The sequence below is a fragment of the Rhineura floridana genome, chromosome 6, assembly GCF_030035675.1.
Source record: "Rhineura floridana isolate rRhiFlo1 chromosome 6, rRhiFlo1.hap2, whole genome shotgun sequence".
Classification (NCBI taxonomy): domain Eukaryota; kingdom Metazoa; phylum Chordata; class Lepidosauria; order Squamata; family Rhineuridae; genus Rhineura; species Rhineura floridana.
Window position 1 is genome coordinate 48,942,409 of NC_084485.1, and position 17,823 is coordinate 48,960,231.

A 17,823-nucleotide genomic window follows, 5' to 3' on the forward strand; every position below is an offset into this window, starting at 1 on the left:
GGTTGCCATAAGTCGTAATCAACTTGAAGGCACATAACAACAACAACAATCTGGGATTCAAATTGGGCTCCTTTTGGGAGGAAGTGTGGGATATAAATCATCATCATCACCATCATCCTGAGGTTTACAACCTATCAAGACAGCCAAGCACACCAGCTGTCCTGTTCAGAGCGGGATTCACGAGGCTGAGACACAGATGCAATCAAATCCTGTTTTATTAAAGTAATGGATACATCAAAAGCAGTACACTTCATAGAAATCTCTAAGCTAGCTCACTAGAATTCCCTAACTGCACTCTAGACATGCTCTGCAACGCGTGAGGAAAGTTGACTGAGCAACTCAACCCAGAGAACTGCAGTCTTAATTAGGGAAAGTTTTAGATCATAATCTTTGGCTCCTTCGCAAGTCCTGCCTCTGTCCTGTCCGATTCTCGCGGCGTCGAGAGCTGGGTGACGGGTGTGTGCTTCCAATGGCTTGTCCGAAAGAACCGTTTCCTTAGCAACCGGCTCAAGGTCAGGGGGCAGTGACGCGCTTGAGGCATCCCGAGAACCGCTTGGTAAAGGGGGAGTCAATGCCCCCTCTGGAACATCTTCCAACGGCTCCTCCGACCTGTCTGGGGGCGGTGCGCTCTCCGCTTCTGAGACCGCACCATCCGTGGGAACTGGCCCGGAGTCAAACTCACTCCCCCTCTCAAGGTCTTGCTCAGACTCAACAATTCCTCGGTCTTCTGCACCTTCTGACAGCTGGGAAACCTGGAACTCATGTCTCCCTCCGCCCGGCCCTCGTGGGGAAGCGGAGGCTCAACGCCAGGCTGGGAAAGGGAATCCAGGCAAGACCTATAGTCTTTACTGATGTAAAATCCTAACAATCTTGCTAGAAGATGAAGAGGGGTCCAACAGAAATTCCCTACTATCCCCTCTGCATATGACCTATGCCCATAGGCCAGAACTGTGTGGTCAATTCCCAGATAAAATCTGGAGATAGCTGAGGAGAGAAGACAGCACTCTAACTCCTGAGCTGAATCTGCTCTTTCAGGTATTGTCTGAACCAATCCTCTATTTGCTGTATGAATCTCTTGTTTGTGAAAGCCAGACACTGGAAATCTCATAGAGTGTGTGAAGCAAATAATGGTTAGGAAAAAAGTGAACTCTCAGTGATGGAACATTTATTTATTTATATCCCAGTAGGAGCCCAGGGTAGCAAACAAAAGCACCAAAACACTTTAAAACATCATAAAAACAGACCTTAAAATACATTAAAACAAAACAACTTGAAAAGCATTTTTAAAAAGCTTTGAAGACATCTTAAAAAAACCAAAACGGTTAAAAACGTATCGCTTTTTTAATATTAAAAAACAGATTAAAAGCAATTTCAACACAGATGCAGACTGGGATAGGTCTCAACTTAAAAGGCTTGTTGAAAGAGGAAAGTCTTCAATAGGCACTGACAAGATAACAGAGACGGTGCCTGCCTAATATTTAAGGGGAGGGAATTCCAAAGGGTAGGTGCTGCCACATCTCCTATGTTGTGCAGAACGGACCTGCTGATAAGATGGTATCTGCAGGAGGCCCTCACCTGCAGAGCGCAGTGATCGACTGGGTATATCATGGATAAGTTGGTTTTTCAGGTATCCTGGTCCCAAGCTGTATAGGACTTTGTACACCAAAACTAGAACCTTGAACTTGGCCTGGGAGCATATGGGCAGCCAGTGCAATTCTTTCAGCAGCGGGGTGACATGTTGGCGATACCCTGCCCGAGTGAGCAGTCTCGCTGCCGCATTTTGCACCAGCTGCAACTTCTGGACCAACCTCAAGGGCAGCCCCACAAACAGCACATTACAGTAATCCAGCCTGGAAGTTAGAAGTGAGTGGACAACAGTGGTCAGGCTATCGTGGTCCAGAAACGGCCACAGCTGTCTTACCAGCTGAAGCTGGTAAAAGGCACTCCAAGCCACTGAGGTCACCTGGGCCTCTAGCGACAAAGATGGACCCAGGAGCACCCCCAGACTATGAACCTGCTCTTTCAGAGGGAGTACAGCCCCATCCAAAGCAGGCAACCAACCAATCATCCGAACTCAGGAACCACCAACCCACAGTGCCTCCATCTTGCTAGGATTCAGACTCAGTTTATTGGCTTTCATCCAGACCACCACAGAGTCCAGGCAGCGGTTAAGGGCTTGCACGGCCTCTCCCAATTCAGATGTTATGGAGAAATAGAGCTGGGTATCGTCAGCATACTGCTGACACCTCGCCCCAAAGCTCCTGATGACCGCTCCCAAGGGCTTCATATAGATGTTAAACAGCATGGGAGACAAGACGGTACCCTGCGGCACCCCACAGCACAACTCGCCAGGGGGCTGAAAAACAGTCACAATATGCTATTCTCTGAGAACGACCTTGGAGATAGGGTTGGAACCACTGTAAAACAGTGCCTCCAATATGCATCTTACCAAGTCGGCGCAGAATACCATGGTCAATGGTATCAAAAGCCGCTGAGAGATCAAGTAAGAATAACAGGGTTGCACTCCCTCTGTCTTTCTCCCGATAAAGGTCATCCATCAGGGCAACCAAGGCTGATTCAGTCCCATAACCAGGTCTGAACACAGACTGGGATGGGTCAAGATAATCTGCTTTATCCAGGAGTACTTGCAATTGCTGCGCCACAACCATCTTCTCAATCACCTTCCCTAAAAAGGGGGTATTTGCGACTGGTCGGTAGTTGTCACAAACCAATGTGTCCAGGGTGGGCTTTTTCAGGAGCAGTCGGATCACTGCCTCTTTCAAGGAGGCTGGAACCACTCCCTCCCGCAAAGATGCGTTAACCACACCCTGGATCCAGTCAGTCAAATCCCCTCAGCAACCTTTAATAAGCCAAGAAGCGCAAGGGTCAAGAGGACACGTTGCTAGCCGCACCATCGCAAGCACCTTGTCTATGTCATCAGACCATATCAACTGAAACCATTCCCAAGAGGTTGCAGCAGACGTTGCACTGGACACCTCATTGGGGACTACAGTAGATGTGGATGGGGCATCAAGATTGCTACGGAGGCGAGCAACTTTACCCTCAAAGTGCCTTGTAAACAATTCACAGTGGGCCTCTGAAGGGTCTAAAACTCCATTTCCTGGAATTGATGTCAACATACCCAACAATCCGGAAAAGCTTCACTGAACGGCTACTTGAGGATGCAATGGAGACAGAGAAGTGGGCCTTCTTCGCCACCCTCACCGCCACACAGTAGGCATGGTTATGATGTTTTACTTGTGCTCGATCAGCCTCACAGCACGTTTTTCGCCATCTGCGCTCTAGCCATCGTCCAGCCTGTTTCATTACCGTTAGCTCACTGGTATAGTAAGGTGTAAACCGGGATCTACAATGCCAGAGAGGGTGCTTTGGGGCACCCTGTCAAGAGCCCAACATGCCTTGTTGTTCCACAGCGTGTCAAGGGTTTCAACAGGGTTACCTGCTCTATCTACTGGGAACTCCCCCAGGGCATTCAGGAATCCAGTGGATTCCATTAGTCTCTGGGGGCAGACCATCTTAATCTGTCGACCACCCCTGCAGGGAAGGATTGGAGCCATAAGTCTAAACTTCACCAGGAAGTGATCTGACCATGACAATGGGGTGACATCCACCATCCCTATCTCCAGACCGCCCATTCCTCCATCTGGAGCAAAAACCAAGTCGAGGGTGTGCCTTGCTCTATGTGTTGGGCCAGTGACAACTTGAGTCAGCCCTATGGTTGTCATGGAGGCCATGAAGTCCCAAGCCGGAACACTAGAGGCATCCTCAGCATGAATATTGAAATCACCCAGCACTATCGTTCTGGGTTTCTCCAACACCACAGATGAGATGGCCTCCGCCAGCGCAGTCAGAGAAGCTGCAGCAGGGTGGACGGTACACTAGCAGCAACCCTAGTTTACTGTCTCCTCGGCCCGACACCAGGTGCAGGCCCTCACAGCCAGCTCCAAGACAGAGTGGTTTCCAGGTGACAGAGACAGAAGTTCTGTAGACCGCAGCAACTCCCCCCCCCCATCCCTGCAGCCTGTGCTTGTGTTGCACCAAGTATCCAGGTGGGCAAAGCTGGGTCAGATCAACTCCTCCAGCTCACCCACCCAGGTCTCGGTAATGCACACCAAATCGGCACCTTCATCCACAATCAAATCATGGATGACAGTGGTTTTATTGTGTACCGATCTGTCATTAAACAACACACACAGGCCAGTGGGCACAGCAGATGAGCAACGAGGAACCCATCCATGAGAGGAGTGGCAGCAAGGAACAAGGCGCAGATAGCCTTGCCTTTGTGTTCTGTGGTAATTCACCACATCCCCATGGCTATATTTCCCTCTACCTGTGATCACGGAAATTGGGATGGCATCACCCATGTTCCTCCGTACTAAGACTCCTCCTAAACACCTGGTATGGACCCAGCACGAGCCCACCAACAAAACCTGCCTGAGCCAATTATCCCAGTAGGCCTCTGCGAGAATTGGGAACAGTCACACCCATTCAAACTTTTTCACACAGGGCCCATCTACTCCCCCTCCTGTCTCACACCCAGGGAGGGACAGCCTTCTGCCAGTTACAGAATCTCACTCTGAAGGCATCTGGCGACTTTCTCCTTTCATTCAGTTCTGATCTTTCTTTACTTCATCTCAGAGAAGAAGTAATGTAATCAACTTCTGATAGCCTGGGGAAATGGTCTGTGTTTCTTGAGGCCACTGTGAAGTATAACTTTAAATATATTCCTTTCAGTTGTTATCATACATTTCTACTGTTTATCATTTTTTTTAACATGCAGCTTGGACAGATTTTAATGGGAAAGGGAAACTGGTCAGGAGTGAGGCACAATCCAGTAAAGTCAATCCATCTGGATGCAGCACGGGGAAAGATTGGAAATGAGGCCACTCCACTGGCTTTGCTGAAAGCCCACTCTTCCTGAACTCTTTCCATTTGCCATTATAAGAACTTTGTAACATTAATAACTGGTGCCCGAGTTTACTTTTTTTCTCTTTCTTCCTCAGGCATTCCTTTTGTGTTGAGTCCTTTAGACTGTAAGCCTGTGGGGTGGATATTGTCTTGTTTATTTAACTTATATAAGCCAGTCTGGGAGCCTTTTCAACTGAACAGCAGGGTAAAAAGTCTTTAAACAAATAAATAGTTTTAGGATATAAAACCCAGAGTATGCTTTGATTCACAAAAATGAAGGGTTACAATAAAGGTGAGGTGCTGCCACACTGACAGAATGGCCTGAGCTCAACCAGGGAAGCCAATATAAACAGATTCCCAAACTATGCCAGGAAACAAATGCTCCATAACTATAGCTTAGATAAAACAAGGCTCATCTCATCACCCAAGAAGAAAAGAATTGGAAGGTATAAGATCTGGAGCTATAAAAGTTCCCAAGAAAGATAGTTTGGAATTTTAAAAAAATCTTGCAAAAGAAAGAAGAGTGAATTGCTCAACTTACCCGCATCACCATTCAACAAAAGTGGGAAAGCCCAACACCTGCTCATATTACAGCAATTAAGACTGGGGAAGGGGCAGTTCTATACTGTTCAAATCTGGAGTGAGGACCTGACAAAAACATGCACCTTGAATAGCAATAGCTTGCACTTTCAGAGGTCTACTTCATACTCTGTGAATACTGTGTTCAAATCCTCTGAAGACAATTAGATAGTAATGTATGGAAAGGACAAAGAAATTTAAACCACCTCAACTTAAAAGTGAAAAAAATGGCAAACATATAATGGTTATGTGATGAAACAATACGAGACAGCATTGTACTCATAGGCCTTTGGCCAGAAGCAAAATTGGCAAGAATCTGGGTCTAAAAACAAGGTCTGTCAGTTGAAGCATTGTTATTTCCTGGGAAAGAGGAAGAATGGAATATTTGCAACTAGGGGGTATGCTATAGAAAGCAACTTCAAAAACTATTTCAATGGCATTTATCCATAAGTTTGTTTGCACTGTTACTAACTATAGCTTGTTTTCCACACCTATCCACATTAACCTTTGACTGCAGAGGCACTTTTAACACAAGGGTTTAGTTAGTGGTCAATGTTCCCTTCAGTGCCCATGGACTAAAAACAATGAAACATTTAACAAGGGTCATGACAAGCCATGTTTTATTTTGTGTGCATGTATATTTTATATATCTGTATATGTGTGCGCGCACACACAGAAGTGTGTGTATGTGTGAAAAAGGACATAAAAATAGAAAATCAGCAGCGGGATGAAACAATTTAAGGCTGCAATCCTAACCCTACTCACCTGGGAGTATGCCATACTCAATTCAACAGGATTTACTTCTGAGTAGACATGGTTAGGATTGCACCATAAATGTGAAAAGGTGAGAAACTCTGAAAAGCTGTGCACTCTAATCCTATACATGCTTACCTGACAGTAATCTCACTGTATTCAGTGAAGCTTACTCTCACGTAAGTGCACACTGAATACCCTGAGATAATATATTGAGACTGCTAACAAAAACATAACACCGCTCCCATCAAAGTCAAAACAAAGAATTTGCTATCAGGAGTTTAAGTAATGAGAAATAAGAACCTAAATCCTAAAGAAATCTACAGGCTTTCAGATTAAGTGTCTGAGCCATGAAGCTGCAATCTAAATCCTAACTCTGTCAAAATATAGTGTAATGTAATATAAATAAATCTATGAACTAAGATTGTCTCACAAATGTTCACAGGAAAGAAATCTGAGTGTTCCTTATTCCAACTCATGTGCAGCTGAACAAAAGAGAGAGAGAGGAAACAAAGAGGAGCTTTGAGTGGGATTGCTCCTTTCAATATAAAAATGCTCACAAATGGTACTGCACCAAGCCACTCCCATAGTTAAAACTGTATTGCAGGAAAGTCTTCTACTAAAGTCTTTTTGCTAGTTTTGTTCAAACAATGTTCATATGTTAATAACCTTGACTGATCATATACAAAGTTGTCCCCTCTCAGGTTGGAAGTGATCTTTGGGTCTAGTATAGGCAATCACGTAAACCATGATTTATATGATTTGGGAATAAGTTGCAGGGAGCTTCAGGACCACGCCATTCTCTTCCACTCTCCCCCTTTCATGCTTTCACTTTAAAAACAAATCACAGTTCCATCTTACATTTGAACTCAGGATAGTTGTGGTTTGTTCTAATAGAAGTCTGTTAACAAATGAGGATCCAAAACCACAATTTGAAGCTAGCTTGTTTAAGAGAACTCTGACTGAAGAAGATTCAGGGCAAGGCTCCTTCTAGGAGGAATGCTCAATACACATTTAATAAATAAATAAATAAATAAATCAGGAAACAAATTAATAAAAATACAAATATTTATAGAAGACAACCACTACAAAAAATCAGATAGAGCCATAGGGCACAAGTTGCAAAGTTTTAAAGCAACTTCAGTCATGTGTCTGGGGTGGAGGGAAATGGTTTTGACAGACTTTATGTGATCATCTGAACAGGGCTTAACCTACCTTCAGGATTAGTGTTTTCCTTTCCGTCATAAAAAGCAAGAGGAAATAAAATCTCATTATGACACTCCATATTTCAGGATAGAGTGCAAAAACAAGGCAGTAAGTTCCCTACTTAAATATCACTGTTCTATGCCCTCTCAAGGCCCTAGGCTGGATAGTATCTATGCTGTCAGAGAGAGGGGAACAGGAAGGGAAAGCTGTAGGAAACACATGAGTGGTGACAGTTTATTTTCTGTACCCCAGCTGACTCTGACAAAGCCAGCAATGGTATCAAAGCTTTCACAGACAAGGTGATATACTATGGGGGGAAAGGTAAGGAAATCACAGAAAATATGCAGACAATGCTGCATACTGTCTAAAGTCTAAACATTTTTTTGATCAGAAACTCAGTTCATAGAAAATGCTTAAGACATAATTCAGAGTCAGCTGTGCTCTGCAGAGTCTTCCTAAGCATTCTTTGCACACCAATATATAATTACTCTAGCTTGGAAAGAAGCATTTATATTGGTACACCGAAAGGCAGTTAGCATTGCATTAGTAAAAACAGAGACTAAAATGGAGGCAAAATCATAACAAAATATGTAACCTATCCCTAAATACATAAGGCACTATGTATGTTAGTGCCTTGAGTCTTCCAACTATATTAAAATATAGGAATACTAAAGACAGTAGGCAAAACTATTTCTTTGGCCCCTGCTAAATATTTTATGGGGCAAACTATCACATTCTATCTCATGGAGTAACTTAGTAACAGGTTTGTCTATTAACTGCAGGTGTTGGTTATTGATCAATTCAGTTCCTGAACCAAACATCAAACACCAAATAGTAGTCTGCACTATCTCTCCTCTGTATTGTTTTATAGATCACAGGCATTTCCTCTGCATTCATAAATATAAAAATTCTTTCCACTAAGCTACAGCCTGTGAAAATAAACCATAGATTTGAACAGTTTGCTACTGTGGAACTTCCTGAATAAGACAAAAACAAAAACAAAACCCAGTAACACTCAGGCATTTGCCCAAAGCATGCCGACTTTATATGATCCAGCTTTGATGAGAGCTGATGGATATTTGAAGACTGAGAGCCAATTCAGATGAGCTTTTGGGGCCATCTTCTGCACTTAGGAATGTCCACCTGGCATTTTAATTGCCACAAGCCATGTAAAATGAGCTATGTATCTCAGGGCCTCTGAGATCAGTAAAGTTGTTGAGGTCAAGATTCACAAGCTCCTCGATTACACATTATATTGTTCAAGCATGTGGAATTGCTAGATGGGCTGCAAAAAGGAAGTGCAAAAGAACCTCTAAACTAGCTTTGAATATTTCATGATCTTACCACTAGGGATTTAGGGGGGCTCCATCAGCAGGAATAAGAGTGAAACCTCTAGAATATGAAAGCACTGAGTAGTTACTCAGAGTCTAAGGCAGGCCTCTTTAACTTACTCTACTTGAGAATGTGGTTCACAGTTTGATTGGTCCAGAAAGCAATGTGCTCATCACTCACTCACCCACCACTTTCTGGTCAATTTACTTCACACAGTCACGTTTTCCCTACTCAATTGATACTGCTGCTGGTCAGTATGGCAAAGCCTTATCTTTCACAGGCTTTCACATCTTAATATGACTGCTATCCACCATACCAATCCAAAAGTTAAACCAAGTGCTTCCAGTTCAGTAATAGTTCTTGCTCTTGTTCTAACAAAGTTCCCCTTTGATAAATCAACCATCTTTTTCTTGACTGAGATATACTCTTGATGAGAGCCTCCAGATTGTATCTGAAAAGCTAACTGCAGCATTATACCTTATCCAGCTTACATTATCATTCCTCCTAAATGACTTACCACACCAGCAGAGTGATAAGAGTGCTAAATCCAAATGTTTCGGGAATAAAGAACAGTTCAGACAAAACCTTAAAAGGTAAAAATGTCACTTAGTTCTCGCAGATGAGGAGACAGCTGTTTTACTAAGAGATCCATATTTATGTCTTAGATAAAAGTAGACTGGGAATACTTAAAACATTACCTTGAAATGTCATCTCATGGTGCAAAGCTGTCTCCCATTGTAAGAGTTCCTTTAAGGTGCACATGTTAATTACTTTAGAAGTTGTTTTGCAATGGAGAAAAGGAGAAGAAAAGGTGAGCTTGTTGTTTTCAATTCTGCTGATTAACTAATTACTGGATTTAGCTTACAACTGCAAGTTCACCTTGTCCATCAGAGAAAACAGGACCATTTAAAAACAAACTCTGCTATGCCAGAAGTTACAAACCTACAGGCTCTCCCTTTGTTTTATTTATTTTTTTATTTAAAACATTTATGTAGCACTCAATTATTTGAATTTATAAGAGGTGTACATAAACACAAGCAATATATAAAATAAATTATAAAACAATAAAATCATTACCATACATTATTCCAAGGTTTCAGCAGTAATATTTGCGACCCTTTAGATTGCTTACAGGTTTGTTGTTGCAGGTGGACTCTGTACATACAATTGATTATGGGAAGGAAATATCCTACTCTGTCACTTGCAAATAAGGAGAGCTAATGCATGTGATGTACCAGTCATTTTTAAAAAAACTACTAATGCTTGTAATTAGGTGGATTGAAATCATGATGGAAATGAAATGGAGATACTGATGTGCCAGAGGTTTCTTTGATGTTTCCACAAAAGCTGGTTGTATTTCTGAATTAGTATCTTTCAGAAATGCATGCCCAGCAGGTTAGGTGTTATGCTCTATTGCTAGGAATGCAACCATTGGGCTATAGTCAACAAACTTTTTGTGCTAGTGCTTGAGTTAGCACAACAGTGTTCCCCCCTCTCCTCCCCATGTGTGCCCTGTGCTGTTCCCAAATCTGCTCTGGAGGGCTGGGAGAACCCCCAGAACAGATTTAGTGGGTGCTGAGGGGGAGCAGAGGGGGAGATCATTCCAATTGCCTTAGCACTACATTGAATACAACCCACTGTCTTTTGCACTCCCATGAAAACAGCAACTAGAACCTGTACCTTGATAAATAGGGGTGATCACTGACTTCAAGCCTTGCTTGGAAGATTCAGGAAGCATTTGGATGGCTGTATGGAAATAGAATGCAGACTAGCAATGTGCAGTACATGAGGCAGCCTTTGAAAACTGTCTGGAAATTGCAGTTGGCTCAAAATAGAAATGCATGATTGTGAATAGGGACTGGGCCAATTGACTCTATTACATCAGTGCTATATCAGCTACAATAGCTCCCAGTCCATTTCTGGGCCCAAAGTAAAGTTTCACCTTCGAAGCCCTTAACAATTCGAGATTAGGACACTTGAAAGATCACCTCCTATCCAAATCTTGAGATTATCTTCAGGCCCTGCTCTGAGTTCACCTACTAAGTGAAGTGAAATAGGTGGGTACCAGGGTGACAGCATTTTCAGTGGTGGCACCCTGGATCTGAAACTGTCCTCCCTAAAGAGGCTTGCCTGTTGCCTTCTTTGGCCATTTTGGCACCAGGTGAAGATTTTTTTAAAAAAAATCTCCATTAACTTTTAAAAGAATTTGTGGTCTAATTGCTATGAACCATTGTTGATGTGCTGTATAGTTTAGTCATCTGCTTTTTCTCAGTGGAAGAAATGTCATGTTGCAAATTGTATTTTTACAATTTTGTATTTTTAATTGTATTTTATTTTGTGTTGTGAACCAAGCAGAGAAGCCAACCTTATGTAAATAAAAATGAAGAAGGTGACTATGACAATGATGACAACAATAAAACAGACTGATTTCCTATTTAATTCAGCAGGGCAATTTTTATTCTTGCTAGAAACATCAATAAAATCTGTGGCTTTTCAGAACTTCCCTCTATTTTGCACTTCAACTGGCAAATGTTTCATTGACATGGAACACGTGCAAACCTCCCCCATTCTCTTTATCTCACACTCAATGGTTTTGGTTCAAGTACACAATATGGTTCCATCAGAGGAACATAGGAATGGAGCTTTATTTCAGGCGCTTTTTAAGTAGCCATTGATACTGCAGCAGAAATTTAAGATCTGCAAGCAATAAAAATCCAAAAAGTGCTCCACAATACAGCAATATTAAGTTTACAAACTCCCACAATAAACTTAAGTAAATAACAAGCAGAATGGGGAGGAAGAAACTCATGTTTGCTTGGGGAACAGGCTGTTGAAAAACAAATGCAAAAAGCTAAAGAGGTCACTGTTAAAGGCAGGTTCTGAATCAGACATCTAATTTTCACAGTCAGTCCAAGCCCTAAAAAAGTAACTATAATGAAAGGGAAAGCAGGAGTAATGTAAGAAAAATAATTAAAATGGGAGTACCTAGAAATCTACATATTGCTATTTTGGAGACAGACTCTTCCAAAAGTTGTTTAATAATACATTCAAATAGAAGCAAATTAAGATTTTTCATTTTTTTTGCCAGAGATAATGTATACGGATGTGTCTTTAAAAATACACAAACAACACAAACTACTGGTTCAGAGATTATTCTACTTAACAGATTGGGGGGGGGGAGAATCTTATAATGCTTCATTGGTGATAAAAGCTCCCAAGGAATGTGGCTCAAGACTCTGAGAACGCACAATAACAATGTTTCAAACTGGTGGACCTAGTGAACACTTGTCTTTTATCTTCTAGTATCTACTCTTGACTGTGATCCAATGCTGATATTTTCATTCCTAGTTAGAGACAAAACGTAAGGGCAACCCTCACATCCAAGTTACTGGATGTGTTCTGAATACAGTAGGGCCCCACTCATATGGCAGGTTACGTTCCAGACCCCCGCCTAAAAGCGAAACCCACTGAAAAGCAGAACTCCGTCAATAAAATGGCACCCGACGCCCGAAAAATGCAGTAAAAGTGGAACAAGCGCCATATGAGTGGGGCCTTACTCTAATTGAAAGCCGCCGTATTCGCGGAACGCCAAAAAGCGGGCTGCCGAAAAGCAGGGCCCTACTGTATGCTGCTGGGCAATCCAGCTAAACAACAATAAGAAAACTCCTCCTAACCTGCATCTGTTTGCATTTGAGTCCCCTAGCAGCTCTCTGCACTGTGGTACAAGGTTTCCCTATATTGGAGTACAGTAGATATATTAACGCTGACACAGGATTTAAGAAAGGCCTCCAAGCAGGCCTTCCAATATCTGCTCTATTTGAACACTTTCTTTTGCTATGCAACTTTATTAACTGCCTTGGTCAGTTCCAAGAGGAAAACAAATTCTGTTTCCACCATCACAATACTCTCTGTCTGGATTTTCTGCCAAAACCAAGAAAAGCTATAATTTGAAACTTTTAAAGTAAGCAATTATATATATGTCCACACTTATCATGCACATTGTCAGGAAAATTACAGAGAAACGATGGTAAATATAACTGCAGTCAGTTTCACAAAATGTCTGCTGCCTTTGTAAATAGGTATAATCAAAATACACCAAAGTCTGCTTAGGAAGGCATATATATTCCTGTTCTTTAAAAGATATAGAAAAAAATACTGAACTGCTTAGAACAAGAGTCCCTAACTTCTTTTCAGCCTGAGGGCTGCATTCAAGGTTGACCAACCCTACAGTGTGGTGTAGTGGTTAGAATTTTGGACTAGGACCTGGGAGACCAGGGTTCAAATCCCCACTCAGCGATGAAGCACACTGGGTGACCTTGGGCTAATCACTGCCTCTCAGCCTAAGCTACCTCACAGGGTTGTTGTGAGGATTAAATTAGGAGGGGGAAAACCATGTATGACACTTTGAGCTCCTTGGAAGAAAAGTGGGATATAAACACAATAATAAACAAACAAACAAATAAATAATACAAAAGACCTCATGGCATGCAGTTATGCTATACCACTTGGCTTCTGTGGATTTTTGAAAATAATTATAATCCTTTTTTGGATGTTTGTACTGATATTAAGAATTAAAGGGAATTTACATATCTTGCATTTTGACAAATTTTATATGGGAGGGAGTGGTTCCAGCCACCCTGAAAGAGGTAGTGATCTCACTGCTCCTGAAAGAGCCCACCCTGGACACACTGGTTTGTAACAACTACCGAACGGTCGCAAATACTCCCTTCTTAGGGAAGGCGACAGAGAGGGTTGTGGTGCAGCAATTGCAAGTACTCTTGGATGAAACAGATTATCTTGACTCATTCCAATCTGGTTAAGTCCTGGTTATGGGACTGAATTGGCCTTGGCTGCCCTGATGGATGACCTTTATTGGCAGAAGAACAGAGGGAGTGTGACCCTGTTATTCTTACTTGATCTCTTGGCGGCTTTTGCTACTATTGACCATGGTATCCTTCTGGGCCGACTTGGTGAGATGGGTATCGGAGGCACTCCTGAAAAAGCCCACCCTGGACCCATTGGTTTGTGACAACCACTGCCCTGTCGCAAATACCCCCTTTCTCAGGAAGATGATAAAGAGGGTTGTGGTGCAGCAATTGCAAGTACTCTTGAATGAAACAGATTATCTTGATCCTTTCCGATCTGGGTTATGGGACTGAATCAGCCTTGGTTGCCTTGATGGATGACCTTATTGGGACAAGGACAGGGAGTGTGACCCTGTTATTCTTTCTTGATCTCTCAGCAGCTTTTGATACTATTGACCATGGTATCCTTCTGAACTGACTCGGTGAGATGGGTATCAGAGGCACTGTTTTACAGTGGTTCCAATCCTACCTCCAGGTCATTTTCAGATAGTAGCATTGGGTGCCCCCTGGCAGCTGTGCTGTGGGATGCCGCAGGGTACCATCTTGTTCCCCATGCTGTTTAACATCTATATGAAGCCCTTGGGAGTGGTCATCAGGAGATTTGGTGTCAGTAGCAAGTCGATGGACCCAGCTCTGTTTCTGAGTAACATCTGAATCCAGAGAGGCCATGCAAGCCCTGGACCAGTACCTGGACTTGGTGGTGGGCTGGATAAGGGCCAGTAAACTGAGTCTGAATCCTAGCAAGATAGAGGTGCTGTGGGTTGGTGATTCCCAAGTTCAGATAATTGGTCAGTTGCCTGCTTTGGATGGGGTCGTAAACCCTCTGAAAGAGCAGGTTCGTCGTTTGGAGGTGCCCCTGGATCCATCTTTGTCACTAGAGGCCCAGGTGACCTCAATGGCTCGGAGTGCCTTTTACCAGCTTCAGCTGGTAAGACAGCTGTGGCTGTTTCTAGACTGGGATAGCCTGACCACTGTTGTCTACACACTGGTAACCTCCAAGTTGAATTACTGTAATGCACTCTATGTGGGGCTGCCCTTGAGGTTGTTCTGGAAGCTGCAGCTGGTGCAAAATGCAGCTGCGAGACTGCTCACTGGGGCAGGGTATTGCCAACATGTCACCCTGCTTCTGAAAGAATTGCACTGGCTACCTATTAGCTACCAGGCTAAGTTCAAGGTTCTAGTTTTGGTGTACAAAGCCCTATACAGCTTGGGACCAGGATACCTGAAAGACTGTCTTATCCTTTAATATACCCAGTTGATCTCAGCGATCTGCAAGTGAGGGCCTCCTGCAGATACCATCTTATCAGGAGGTCCATTCTGCATAATATAGGAAATGGACCTTTAGTGTAGTGGCACCTACCATGTGGAACTCCCTCCCTTTAAATATTAGGCGCCATCTCTGTTATATTTTCGGCGACTACTGAAGACCTTCCTCTTTCAACAAGCCTTTTAAGTTGAGACCTCATCCCAGTCTGTGTTGGAATTGCTTTTTAAGATGTTTTTATACCTTTTTTTAAAAGATGTTTTTAAAGCTTTTTTAAAAATGTTTTTGAAGATGCTTTATTTTAATATATTTTTAAGGATGTTTTTATGATATTTTAAAGTGGTTTTAGTGCTTTTGTTTGCCACCCTGGGCTCCTGCTGGGAGGAAGGGTGGGATATAAATCAAATAATAAAATAAAATAAATAAAATAGTATTTGTATAACCTACAGCTGAATGGTTTACCTTAACTTGTTATTGTTGAAGATGTATTTTGTTAAGGTGAGTGGAACTTTTTCCTTTTTTTATGGTGCACGCATGCACAAACACACACCACACATGCTGACCACACAAACTCACACATACAGACCACACACACATAAAAACACACGCGTAGGTGCACAGCACATACACTATCTCCTGCCTTGTATCATTAACAATTTTATAGCATTTAGTTCTTTCTAAAACAGCTCTCAATGTCTTTCTAATTCTGGTATGTTTCTCATCACTATTCCGGCAGTGTGAAATTTGCTCCCAGCCGCAGCAGCAATGCAGTTACGAGCAGCTCACTTCGGCTCCCCCATGCCAACTCAAAAGTTGTCCTTTGTCTACATGTTAATTTATCTTTGTATTATTTAACTTATTAATACACCTTACTATCTTTCATTTGCAACCTGTATTCTATATTTTCAATTTGTTTAAAAATGTGTTTTTAAATTTGTATATTTGTTTTTAATGTTTTAATTGTTGTAAAACGCCCAGAGAGCTTTGGTTATGGGGTGATATACAAATGTAATAAAATAAAATAAATAAATATGAAGACAATGACATGAAGAAGCAGGGTTGAAGCAACTCCCTCTCTGTCAGTTGCTTATTTGCAGAAGCAGCACCAGCCCAGAAGGAGGATACAAACACAAGAAAACACATAAGATCTGAGGGGAGGGAGACATTCGCATCCCCATCATTGTGCTTGTCTGGATATCGAACTTGATCCAACAATCAGGGGGAGGGGGAAATCCATATCCCCACTGTGGCACTGGACTGGGCAGAGAAGATTAAACTTCTGTGCTGGAGCAGAGAACCTGTAGCCCTCCAGATGTTGTTGGACTATAATTCCCATTCTCCTTGACCATTGGGTATGATGTCAGTGGCTGATGGGAGTTGGAGTCCAACAACATCTAGAGGGCCACAGGTTCCCCATCCTTGCTCTGTGCTCACACTAGCACAATGATAGCGCTCAACAGTACCACCTCCTACTCAGTAATACATACATACATAAATATGTACTGTGTATTACTGACAAAAGAAGCCAAATTGTTGGGGTGCTTGAGGGACTGCCAGAAAATTTGGGGAGGCTGGATACTGTCTGCAGTTTAGCTGCACACAACTTCTAATTGCACTTAGTGTTTGCAGAATGAATACATAGTCAGATCCGAGGCATGTGTGTTTCCACAGAGGCTGCAAACAAGAAGGGCCTAGTATCAATGCCAAAACAATCCTTGGTGTTAGACATCGACGTCACAAAAGGGGAAAGCATATGCAGGCGAATCCGATCCTGCACAGCAAACCAAAGTATTCCTTTGCAGAGATTATTCTATATCTCTGTATAACCAATAAAGGAGGTCCATCCAACTTAGCTGAAGGACTGTTTACAGAACTCATTTGTATATTGTGCCCAAAAGGAAGACATTCGTTTTCTGCTTAATGGAGCCTGAAGGACCACTGTATCAAAATGAAAGCATATGGGCAAAGCCCATTGTTCAGCCTTACACAACTGCCTTGGTCCTACACTGCAAAATATCAGCAAGAGGTAAGGGCAGAAAACCAGTGTATTTTTTCAGTGGAGATCAATACTTACACCCAGTGAACATTTAAAAACACTGACTTCTGAGAGTGTATTCATCTACTTCTCCATTGCAAGCTTTGAGGGAGGTTGTTACCAGGTAAGACACAGAGTAGTGCCTTACCTTCACCTCCTCTTCAACTTTTGGAGACCAAGATTCACACAAGAGCCTAAGCAACAAGAAAAAACAAAGATAAATGCAGCCAGATTAATCAACAACCAAACCTTGGTTTAATTGCATGTTGTTATGCACACAAGCTCTAGTAGCCCCAGGGTATGTCTATAGGTTGATGGCTTCAAAAAGTCTGGGATCTGCTCCAGAGCTGAATTTTTGAAATGCTGTACACCCACTTAAGTCAGTATTCAAAAGTTCATATCCAGGTTCTTTCTTGCTTAACACAAAGATTAGTATAGAAAATATTCAACACATTTTACAATACCTCAAAGGGACATTTATTGGAAAATACTTTACAACTTGGATCATAAGAAAACTTTGCAGAGCAATTTTTTTGTTCTAAGTTGGTATTCTATAACACTATCTTTTGCAAAATGGCCACTGATTTCATATGCATAACCAAAAATAAGAAGTCTCTTGTAGAATTTTATTTAAACATCAGTTTGTTCTTCATTATCCCAATACCAAATTATGAGTCCCAGATTTCTCGAAAGGCTGATCACAGGTGCTGCGGCATTTGATGTCTTTTTCAGTTCTGGGCTCCAGCCTTCAACGTTCATTCTAAAATAATGCTGAATTTGCACAATAGCAACACCAACAACTATGGTGCTGCATGTCGATGAAAAAGGTCTTGTTGTCCCTTGTCTTGGCTGTTCTGACC

At 42.3% G+C, this 17,823-nt stretch overlaps 1 protein-coding gene across 5 annotated transcripts in view; it reads right to left on the reverse strand.

Moving 5' to 3' along the window:
• LOC133387275 (rho GTPase-activating protein 39-like) overlaps positions 1-17,823 on the reverse strand; it is a 122,365-nt gene that overhangs the window by 73,447 nt on the left and 31,095 nt on the right. The window contains exon 1 of one of the 5 annotated variants that reach the window (XM_061631736.1): positions 17,003-17,102. The exons of 2 other annotated variants lie outside the window; for them this stretch is intronic. The gene's annotated coding sequence lies outside the window, so the exon portion shown is untranslated. Of the gene's footprint in view, positions 1-8,811; positions 8,848-9,497; positions 9,576-17,002; positions 17,103-17,823 lie in introns of those variants that run through there. 2 more of the 5 variants (XM_061631735.1, XM_061631737.1) reach the window with 2 other exon arrangements.